Genomic DNA, 11,747 nt, shown 5'->3' on the forward strand with positions numbered 1-11,747 from the left:
CCCTTGATCAGGTCTGATAACCATTTGAAGAAGCCTCGGTTGTTTCTGCGCTCTGTTTGAACTTCCCGCTCAACTCGGTCCAATCTATCGAGAACCTCTTGTTGGCGTTCTGACGGGATCAGTTGCGGCTGTGGCGGCTGCTGATGCAGAGGTTGAGGAGGTGGCGGGTGCTGGTACACATAAGGTGGGTACCTAGTGGTCCAAGGACCACCATAGGGCCCTTCAGGATGCAGAGCGTTGTAGTCCCACTCTGCTTGATATGGATCGACCTTTGCATAGTTGTAGCTGGTATGGGTCGGCTGCTCAAATGGGTTGTATGCCGCCGAACCAGCGTATGCAGGGATTGGTTTATCAAAACCCAATGGTGGCGCTACAGGTGCAGAGTCTGCTTCTGAGACGGGGTTTGAAGGTCCCCCCATCTGCGGTCCTTCTTGGAGTGGCGGGTAGTGGCTGCCACTTGATGGTTGAGGGGTGCTGATACGCATTCCTCCTCGCATGGACATCCGTGCGTTTGATCTTCGTCGCCTCGGTGGCTCCGGAGGCGGCTGCTGAACTGGTGGTGGTGGCGGTGGAGTAACTACCACAAAGCGCGAATCCTCAGAAGGATCCTACTGCTGCTGTTGCTGCTGGTAGGGCGACGAGTGCTCAGAGGGGGTAAAATACCACTCAAACTGGTTGAACCTTGCCTGATAACTATCCGGACCACGGTAAGGTGATCCATGAAAAGAGGACCCATCAGAGATCTCGATGGGGTGGTTTGGGGTCCGGTTGCAGGCTCGACGGGATCCGTGTCCTCGTCCATATCCATGGCATGATCGCCAGAGAAATGGTCTTCGGGTCCTAGTGGGTTAAAACCCACGGTTTCTTCAATATAGTTTGCCGGGTTGAACCGGCTCTGAAAGACAGGAGTGGGGTCGCCAAAGGAATGGTGCGAATTGGATCGCTGTAGAGGTATAAACGAAGGGTGTGGGTTGTTGGGCTCATTTTCCGATTGTGGCCCAATGGAATGAAGGTAAGATGGTGAGGAGCTTAGGGAGACGGATCGTCTCCCCGGTTCAATGTAAGTCCTCCAAGGTTCTTGGGGAGTGGTGCTCATGGTGATGGATGGCGTGCGCCGGTGGGAAGGTCCGGCCTCGTGATCATGGCCCGTCACTGGGGCCTTGCCTCTACCCCTTCTGAATCGTGGCGGCATTGTTAAACCTGTCAACATAAACAAAGATAACAACAAGAATATATATGAAATAAAAGACAAAATAAAACAAAACAGAATTTGTCCTATGTTATTTGTCTAGACTCGAGGATCGAGGAATGTGCAATTTGTGTAACTGAGATTAAACACAAAAGGCTAGTGTTTAATTCACTCAGTGTTAGCTCTGATACCAACCTGTCACACCCCGATATTTCCACGTATTACCGGTGGGCCCGGTGGGAGTATCGAGACGTAGTTGATATCATCATAGTCAAACAACACAAATTATAAACGCACAGCGGAAGCAAAAGATAGATTTATTTCAACCGAATAAATTATAATATTAAGTATCACAAAACAGTTGAAACAGATCCACAGGCGGATCAAAATAAAGAGGAAACTTGTTCAATAGACTTTAGGCATCTAAGCTTGCGAGACTTCTATTTGATGCTAGGAGAGACCAGCCTATTCCGATTAGTACCTGCACTTAGCCTTTTTGGGAAAATACGTCAGTTTACACAGGTAAATACAATTTAACTAACTCATTTTGAAAATGTTTAGAAATTGATTTGAATGCACGTGGCACAAAAGATTTTATAACTTGGGATAATTATTTATATATAAACTTGTAAAAGAATTACATGTTTCTTATACGTTCAGTAGTCCGGGCTGAACACCGGGTTAAAGATTAATTGACACACCACATGGTATAGTCCCACGGCGGGTTATTCCCGAAACTGGCAGTTATACCTTATTATTTATAAATGCACTGGCGGGTGTACGCCTACACCCGCGTGTGCTAAGGTCGTGGCCATTTCTGTGAATGATGCCAAGGATATCCGGGACATGGTCATTAACCCCCCAAAGGCTTTAAGCAAACAAAACAATTTAAACATGTCTTTCAATAAATTAACCATCATACGATTAAAGATTCAATAACCGACCAAGCGGTATTTTATATACCGTACCCCAAGCCCGTATAAGGGAAAATAAGTGAAAAGTATTTACCTTTGCAAGTAATAATCACAATAAGCAAGTGCACGTAGCTTTTACCGGGTCTCCTATTCTGGAACGAAGGTTTATAATAACCTATTAGATTCCTAACGGGTCTTTAATTTAGCCTAAGCTTAGACCGGTTAGTTTTAAAGAAAGATACGGTTCAAACGCATGACTAAGCGAAGACCGGCATAGAATGTGATTTAGACCCGACAAGTTTGGAGACTTTTATAATATGGGTAAACTAAACACATTCTGGATTTTGAGACAAAAACAATAAGGTTTGACCCGTTTTGGTCAATTTATGCAAACTAGTTACATAAACCGAACGCGAATAATGCGTAATGGGTAACCATAAGAGTCATATACAGGTTTCCTAAGTTAATATGACTGAAATATGTTGTGACATCAGTAAGATATCTTCTATTATGCCCAAAATGATTTTAAACCCAAACTATGCCTCGTAGGGATATTTTGGTCACTTTAAAGGTTATAAAAGATTTTAAATAGTAATCTGAGTTACAGGTCTTATTTAATCAGTAAAAAATACTTAGTTTAATAAGTTATAACAGCAAGGTATCATATATACGTGAAATTTATTAATTATAACCATACTATGCACCGTATGGGCATTTTGGTAATTTTACATAAGCCTAAAAGATCAAAACTGGAAATCTAAGTTTAAAACTTTTGCTTACTATTAAAATATAAAAATTTACTGAATATATCAGTAGGCATCAAACCTTACATGTTTAAAACAGTTTTGATGCATGCTATATGTTAAAAACGCTTAAAAATGCGATTTGGAGCTATTTCCGGGTTTTCAAAAGAAAGCTGATATTTTTATTATTCCAAAAGGCTCAAAATATTTTATTTATCATATTAGATCAGTAGAAAAAGATTTGGTATCAAAAGGATTTGTAAAACTCATTTTATGGCCCAAAAAGGCAAAACCGACAATAACCGAATTAAACTTAGAACGCTACGTTATGCTCAGCCTGAAAATAAACAAAAATCTCCAAAAATCCCAAAATATGTTTTTTATATTAGTAGGTAAAAAGTTTGATATCAAAAATTGGGTTTAGATATGCTATATACTAATTATGCCATTTAATTACTAAAAAGCTTCTTATTTACGCTAATGAGCATAACTCCTAATCTACACCTCAAACTGATGTCAAATTTTAGGGACAAGTTTATAAATCAGTAATGAAGGTTTCTACTCTTTTACTTTATGAAAAATCACATTTAAAGGTGAAAAGGGCATAATAGTCAACATTTAAGCAATTAACGGAAACATGCATATGAATCGGATAACTAATGAACCAAGTTGTATAATCACAGAGGGTTATACTTATATGAAACCTGGTCCTAATAAGGCTCTAAGGCAATTCTAAACTATGCTCAAATGGGTCAGAACTGAAAGTCAAAGCAGAAGTCAAACTATGCGACTTTCGGTCCAGAACCGAGCCTAAACTGAAAATTGTCGGCGTGAACATGTTTAGACATGTTCTTACATTAATTACCAAGTTATATTAATGATAAAACGGGTTGCTTGGCTTCTACATTTCTAATTATGCATTAATTGACCCGACAATTGACCTAGTAGGAATGGGAATCAGAGGGTGCCCTTTTAAGGGTTTATTGCCCACATAATTACCAACTTATAGGTACTTTTAATTCGAGATTTTACTGGACAATTATTGATTAATCTCGAAGTCAAACCTTAATTACGACGGTTTGACTTTAAGCTAATAAGCTAAGCTAAACCGAATTAAAGAAAATTAAGGATACTTACAAGGGTCCTAAGTATGATTTAGGGATCCTATGGAAGCTTGTTGCTTACCAGGGAGCTCCAGAGAAGTGTCTTGAATGAGAATGAAATGAGCAAGTCCCAAGTGTTTCAACAATGTTCCTTATATACAAACTTAGATTGCATGAGATGATGCCAACCAAGTCTACTAATGTTTTATGATGGTCCCATGTGTCCCTATAATGCCAAAACCAGTTGCCAAGACCCTGATTTCGAAAACCACTCTCTTAAGGCGGTGCAACAGGCTGAACAGGCATCTGTCCATTTTCTGCTGCCAGCAACTGTCTTACGGACCGTAAGCAAAAAGCCTTGCGGACCGTATGCACCTCTTACGGACCGTAAGCCCTTGGCTTTGCGGTCCGTAACCGACCTTGGCTTATAACGCCCAGTTGCAGAGCTTGCGGACCGTAAGCCTAAGGCCATACGGTCCGTATCCGATGACCCGAAAAAAAAAACTTCCAAACTTACAAGCTTTGACCATGCAATCTTTCGTGGTTCGAATCTTGGGTCTTTTGAAACAGAATTGGACCACTTAATCAGTGTTAAAATGAAGTTTAATTCTTTTAAATGAAGTTTAATTCTTTTGAACAAGAATTTTAGTTAGGAACTTTGTTGTAACATTATTTAAATACCCAAATTCTTTTATAAGCTGAATTTATTTATTATAGGAATAACCGGTTAAATATATCAGATGTTTATCATAATGATTTAAGGTCTTGGGATTTATAATTTGGTCGCTCAGAGGTGTCTATTAACATGTCGACCTTTTTAAATCCTACCATACATCTTTTACTTGATCCGGGTTCCTGGCCCATTTATCTTACATGACACGTGTCTTTATTTTATTGTGTATGATTTTACGAGGTGTTACACTCGTGGACTTTTGTTTTTATTTATCAGAAGATTTTTTAATCTATTATATGTTGTGAAAATTAGTGGACAATCATTAATCATTCTTAGTCGAAAATCATTTTTGGTGGTCTTTACTTGTTTTCCGTAGATTTGGCAAGTTAGTATTTTCCACAGTTGTATGTTTTCAATCCAAGATGAGTACAAATCCTTGGGATTGGAGTGAGAGCTTGAGTACAAGTCAAGATCCTTCACAATGGATACAATCTTTAATGCCTAAAAAATCAATCACCGCTAGTCAATGGGCATGTGTTGCTAATCAAAATCTGAGTATTCAAAACCTTCTCATAAGCGAGAGTGAAACTGGAAGCAACAATCGTCCACCAAAGTTAAATCATATGAACGATTATCCATCATGGAAAATTCGCTTTCATATGTATGTTCTAGGTCAAAATACCGAGTTGTGGACATGCTTTACTACACCATACAATGAAGCTCTCGAAGAAACAGGCTCCAATCCTCTTACTTTGGCAGGAATGGGCGAAAGTGATAAGAAGGCTTATGATCTTGAGAAAAAGGCCTTTGCTATCCTTACTCAAGCACTTCATAAGGATATTTATCATCAATTCACGTATTATACCACTACAAAGAATTTGTGGGAGGTCTTGGAAGCTAGAGGAAAAAGGAAATGCAACAACAAGAAAGATCCGTCATGATCTGTTAAAGAAGGAGTTTGAAAGATTTGTGTTCATGGAAAATGAAACACTAAACGGCATGGCTACTCGGTTCTATCATTTGCTTAGTGAGATGCACTCATACAAGGTTAATGCTTCACAACAAAAATGGTCATGCATTTTGCTGATGCTTTACCACCCAAGTGGAGTCAATTCATTGAGTTGCTAAAGCATACCGGTGTTTTAGATGGGCTTAGTATTTATGAATTCGTTCAAAAGCTTGAGAAGGTAAAACGAATTCCAGTTCCACAAAATCCTGAGATGTACTTTGGAGGTATTAACACCAATGTTAGTACCAATCAGCAACCGAAGCTTCAAACTGCGTTTATGTCGAATACAAACCCTTATGGATAAGCATTTGATCCAAAAGCCTTTCTACCACCACCCAAGCCAGTTCAATCAGTTGGTTCTCTTACAAACCCTTTTAGCGAACCATTTGATCCAAAAGCCTATCTTCCTTTTCCACAAGCTGTTCCACAACAAATCCAACAACAAGCTTCTCAACCAGCCTCTCAACAAGCCTTTTATGGTAACAACAACTCTCAACATTCAAACCCCAACACCATCAGATTTGATACCTCAAACTTTACCAAAGTAAGCGTGGAAGGTACTCGGGAACATATAGAACTTCTAAACACAATGGTGAGTGCTTATTATGGATTAATCGCTGGTCAAATTGGAAACATTAGTTTGACAAATGAAGACTATCAACAAATAGACAAGGATGATGTGACAACTGTCAAATTTGCATGCATCCGTACGTTTAATTAATATTGATTTATGCTTAATGACTGTGTTTAATTACAACTGACGAATTAAATTGCTTTATGATTTTTGCATCATACATACCTATGCATCACATTCATACTGTCACTCCATATATTACATACAACCTTTAGTGACAAAGATACCTCAAACTTTACCAAAGTAAGTGTGGAAGGTACTCGGGAACATATAGAACTTCTAAACACAATGGTGAGTGCTTATTGTGGATTAGTCGTTGGTCAAATTGGAAACATTAATTTGACAAATGAAGACTATCAACAAATAGACAAGGACGATGTGACAACTGTCAAATTTGCATGCATCCGTACGTTTAATTAATATTGATTTATGCTTAATGACTGTGTTTAATTACAACTGACGAATTAAACTGCTTTATGATTTTTGCATCATATATACATATGCATCACATTCATACTGTCACTCCATATATTACATACAACCTTTAGTGACAAATTTGATGCACAAAGCACAATTAGCACAGTGAGCGGATAACTCAGAAATATGCTGACAATGCCTGCACCTAGACAGACAATACTTTTGAGGCCAGTATGAGCCAGAGACAGGGTACTACACTAGTAGGGAATGTAGGGAAGTGAGGACCATAAAACTGCGTCACTAGGTGATAGTTAAAGTGTCGGGTAGTGCCTAAAACACACTCTAAATGCATAATTCAGCACTTAATAACAAAATTCAGCATTTAATTATGCTAGTAATGTGCTAGAACTTGACAAAATGGTCCTGTATATTTTCCAAAGTGTCAGGAATTAAAGGTGTCACAAAAAGTATTATAAAAGACACCTTACGGATTAATTAAGCACTTTAACGGAACGGTATATAACCGAACAACCGGACACTACCCGGAACACAAAAATATTACTAGAAACATTGTTTTTAATTTTCTGAACTATTTATGGTTCCCGAACACCCTAACACACTATGTGACATACATTATGCATAACACTAAACACTACACTTAAAAACTAACTAGTATCTCTAACTTACCATTGAAACACAACCTATACCCCCCCTCTTGTTGGGACGGTCACAAAGTGACCCCACACATGGATTTTACTTGATCTTGTAAATATTGCTAGAAGATCTTGCTATGTACTAATGGAACATGTTGTCCAAGGGATAGAAGAATTGGATGGATATAAGTGAACTTAGGAGATCATAACTCTCATATCTCTCACACACACTTCACACACCATCCTTCTCCTTCTTCTTTCCCCACTCACGGCTGTTAGTGCATACATCTGTCGACTTCGTCTTGTATCGAGTCTTACACTAGATATGTTAGATCAGGGCACGTTGTACTGGAAAATAGAGTTTTAGAGTTGATTTCCCACGAAATGATGATTTCCCACGAAATCACGAAATGCTGATTTCCCACGAAATGTTGATTTCCCACGAAATGAACATTGCACTTTCGTGGGGAATTAGAATCTCTATAAATAGGCTAGTGATCATGTCATTTGGTGGGGAATCAGGAACTTGTACCAAAGTGCTGCCGGTATTTCTTGTGACTGTAATCGCTGTTAATTCAACATACAAGAAGTTTAAAGTTATAATCAAGCTGTTTCGAGTCTATACGTCTGTTTCCGCCTTTCGTATAGCCTAAGAACTCTTCCGAACGACTCATTCAGGTCGCGATTCGATCCTTCAAGTGGTATCAGAGCTCAGGATGAAGAGATCTTGCCAAAACAGCCTGTTTTTCATCACAATTTCTGTTTCTACACCATTCTTTTTCAAAATTCAAAACTTTTCACGGTTAAAATCAGATAAAATTCACATATGTTGTGCGTAAACATGTTTTAAAGAATCCTTGAAAGTTTCAGCTTTAAAATCGACCTAAAACTGATCATTTTTAAGGTTCTGCTTGAAATTGCTCGAAAGTATGATGACGTCAGCAATACTTTGGGTCTGATTTCACTTGAAATCACGTTTTATACTTGATCCCGCTTGAAAGAGTTGACTTGATTCCGCTTGAACGTGAGGTTTCGCTTGAAAATTCGAGTTGATTCCGCTCGAACTGGTATCCCGCTCGAAAGTGATATTTGATTCCGCTCCAAATTACTTTGGGATTCCGCTTGAGACTTACAGTTTATTCCGCTCGAACTTTATTGACTAATTTCGCTTGAACTGTCATCGTTTTGCAACCCAAGACAGATAATCGGTCCAATCAGCAATCAGTTGGTATCTTAGTTGTCGGCTCATGTTTAGCAATTGCATGTGATCTGATAATTACAAAAAATTTTGACCCAATCACGTTTGGTTGTTAATAAAGTCAAGTGAAACTCTTTTAGCAAATTAGATGCACCGGCCCACTACATTAAAGCGACCCAATCTATTTTGAAATCAAAGATTGTTTTCTGCCATATATAGTCAGTTTGCATGTGCTAAGTGTTTCTTGAAAATGTTGCGGCCCAATCAGTTGTGTTAAATTGTATTGATAAAAGATAAAATCCATGTGAATGTTGACTGATAGTTGTCTGACGTTTAATTTGAGGTCCAATCTTGTTAGTTTGACTATTGATATTTGAGGCCCAATCAACATATGTTTTGTTACCGGCCCAATCCACATATTAACTCAATTACAGGTGTCGGCCATTTTAGTTGATAATATCAATAGTTCGAGATGTATCATTAAATCAGATCGCATTTATTTTGTCGGTTAAGGTTGCTTGAGTTGATAATTGCATGTGATTCAAGATTCTCGGTCCAATCAACAAGTTTGTGGTACATATTAATTGTTTAATATCAATAAGATACCGACCCATTAGTTGTCGATTGTGATCGGCCCAGACCCATTAGTTGTCCATTGTGATCAGCCCAGACCCATTAGTTGTCCATTGTGATCGGCCCATGTGTCGATATAAGTGCTTGAATGTGAAGGATTTGTCGTCAGCCTTTTACAGTTCTCGGCCCAGTATTAAATCCATTTCGTTTTGATCGGCCCATTCATTCAGTGATTTCACTTCAACAACATTGAAACGAGTTCGCAAATTTTCGACACGAGTTCTAGATCGACTCAACCGTTACACGCGTTCACATTTTCTTAGTTCGTTTAAACTGATTAGTTGTTTTTGTTTTCTATAGGTGTTTCCCGAAGTATAACCTGATTATTGAAACATGGCTGAGGAATTCTACAATGCATTCGCTACACCGGTTGCTCCTGTGACTGCTGCTGAAACATTGTACAGTGAGAATGAGACGGTAACTCATCAGAAACCACCGAAGCTGATGTACATTGAGGATTTTCAGGGATGCAAAAGTCGATTTGAGAACTGGGTTCAGGCATACAAATTTGATGCATAGTGTTCATTACTGAAAGATTACGAGAGACCAAAGAGTGAACGTGGGCTTGAAAAGGGTTTTAATGATTTTTCAGAAGCTGACAAGTTGAAATACACAAGTGAAAAGTTGATGATCAGCATTCTTCAGCAAGCAGTTAAAGAAGATATTTTTGTTTTGCTTCAACATAATGGTACAGCTAGATCAATTTGGGAAGCTTTGATTCAGAAATTCAGAGGGAGTGCAGATATGATCAAAAACAAAAGGCTCTATTGAAGAAATCGTTTGATATGTTTACAGCGTTTGATCATGAAACAACAAAGCAGACAATTGATAGATATTGTCATCTGGTATTGGAAATGGGTAGATTGGACATTAAGAAAGAGGATGATGAGTGGGTCGATAAGCTAGCTGAGGCTTTACCCCAACAGAAGTGGGGAACTTATTTGATGATTGTAAAGCTCATGAGGAAGTCCGAGAGTATGAATTTGGCACAGTTCATTCAGAAAATTGAAGAGCAGGAATTGGATATTCGGAAAACTGCTATCATGACAAATCCAAATGCCAAACAAGATGTTAGTTTGTATTACCAAGGGAACAAGTTTGAGACTACTCCCAGTCAAAGTCCAAAGACTAGTACTTCTTTTAGTGCTGATGGTTCTTCAAGTCCAAATGCTAGTACTACAACTCAAAGTGGTGGATATTCTTCATCATTCTCAAGTTTTGATCCAAATAGTACAAAGTCAAGTCCTCAACAACAGAATCCTACAAATCTGCATTGCAATGTGACCTTGAACATTCAGAGTGGTCAACATCTTTCTCCAGAGCTGACGAAGCATCACATGGCATCTCTTGTCACCATGTTAGAGTCATATGAAAGCTTAGTTGTCGGAAGAATTGGTAATCCGATGCTCACGAAAGAAGATTACAACCAAATCGATGCAGAAGAACTTAAATTGATGGATGTGAAGTGGTGTTTGGCTAGTGCTTGTAGGAGAGCTGAAAAATTTCAACAAATTACTGGCAGAGATGAGTTTCGAGGAATGGCTACCTCTCCACTGGGTTTTGACAAGTCAAAGGTTACCGGTTTCCGATGTAAAGGAAAAGGTCACTTTAAACTGGAGTGTAAAAACCAAGAATTAACTGGGAGTCAAGAAAAGAACAACTATTATCAGAAATCAATCTTTCATCAGATCGATCAACAACCTCAACAAAAGGATCAGAAAACTGCTCATGGAAAAATGATCGAAGAAGCAAATAAGAAAGCTTATTTTGGGATAATAGATCAAGATGATGAGTTTGTTGCAGAGGGATTTAGCTGGGACAATTACATACCTGATATGGCTATACCTGATGTGGCTCTTGTTGCTAGAATTTTGGGTGAAGATGAAGCTAGTCAGAAAAGAATTCCAATATTTCCAGATCTAGGAAGTGATGTTGATACAGATGATGAGGAAGAATATCTTAACAAATGTAGAAAAAGCACTGATCCTGACAGCTTTAATTTTTTCTATGCAGATAAAGTTGAGATGCTGAATTAGAAGAAGATTGCCCGTTTGAAGAGGGAGCTAGAAGCAGCAAAGTTACTCGCTGATGAAAAGGCAAAGACATAAGCTGGAGAAACAAAAGTTGAAGCAGTTACTGAGAATGCAACAGAAAAGATTTTTGAAGTGGAGAAAGTGGTAGAGAAAGTCGTCGAAGTTGAGAAAATTATTGAAAAGATTGTTGAAGTTGAAAAAGTTGTTGAAGTAGAGAAGATTGTTGAAGTTGAAAAGACTGTCGAAGTTGAGAAAATAGTAGAAAAAATGGTTGAAGTTTAAAAACCATGCTTGAAATATTCAGAATCGTGCAAAGCTTTTGAGGAGAAAGACAAGAAAATTGCTGAATTAGAGAAAATTAAAGAAGATTTATTGTCTGATGTGAAGTATGTGAAGGAGTCGTACGATGTGCTGAATAGGACAATTGATAGTTTGAAAAGAACGAATTCAGAAATTGAAAAAGCAAATGACAAAATGAGTGCAACTTTAATGACAAAGCAGAGCGTTATCAATGAGTACATTGAAGATTGTGCTAAGCTGAAGAAGGA

The sequence above is a fragment of the Helianthus annuus genome, chromosome 7 (genome assembly GCF_002127325.2).
Source record: "Helianthus annuus cultivar XRQ/B chromosome 7, HanXRQr2.0-SUNRISE, whole genome shotgun sequence".
In the NCBI taxonomy this organism is placed as follows: domain Eukaryota; kingdom Viridiplantae; phylum Streptophyta; class Magnoliopsida; order Asterales; family Asteraceae; genus Helianthus; species Helianthus annuus.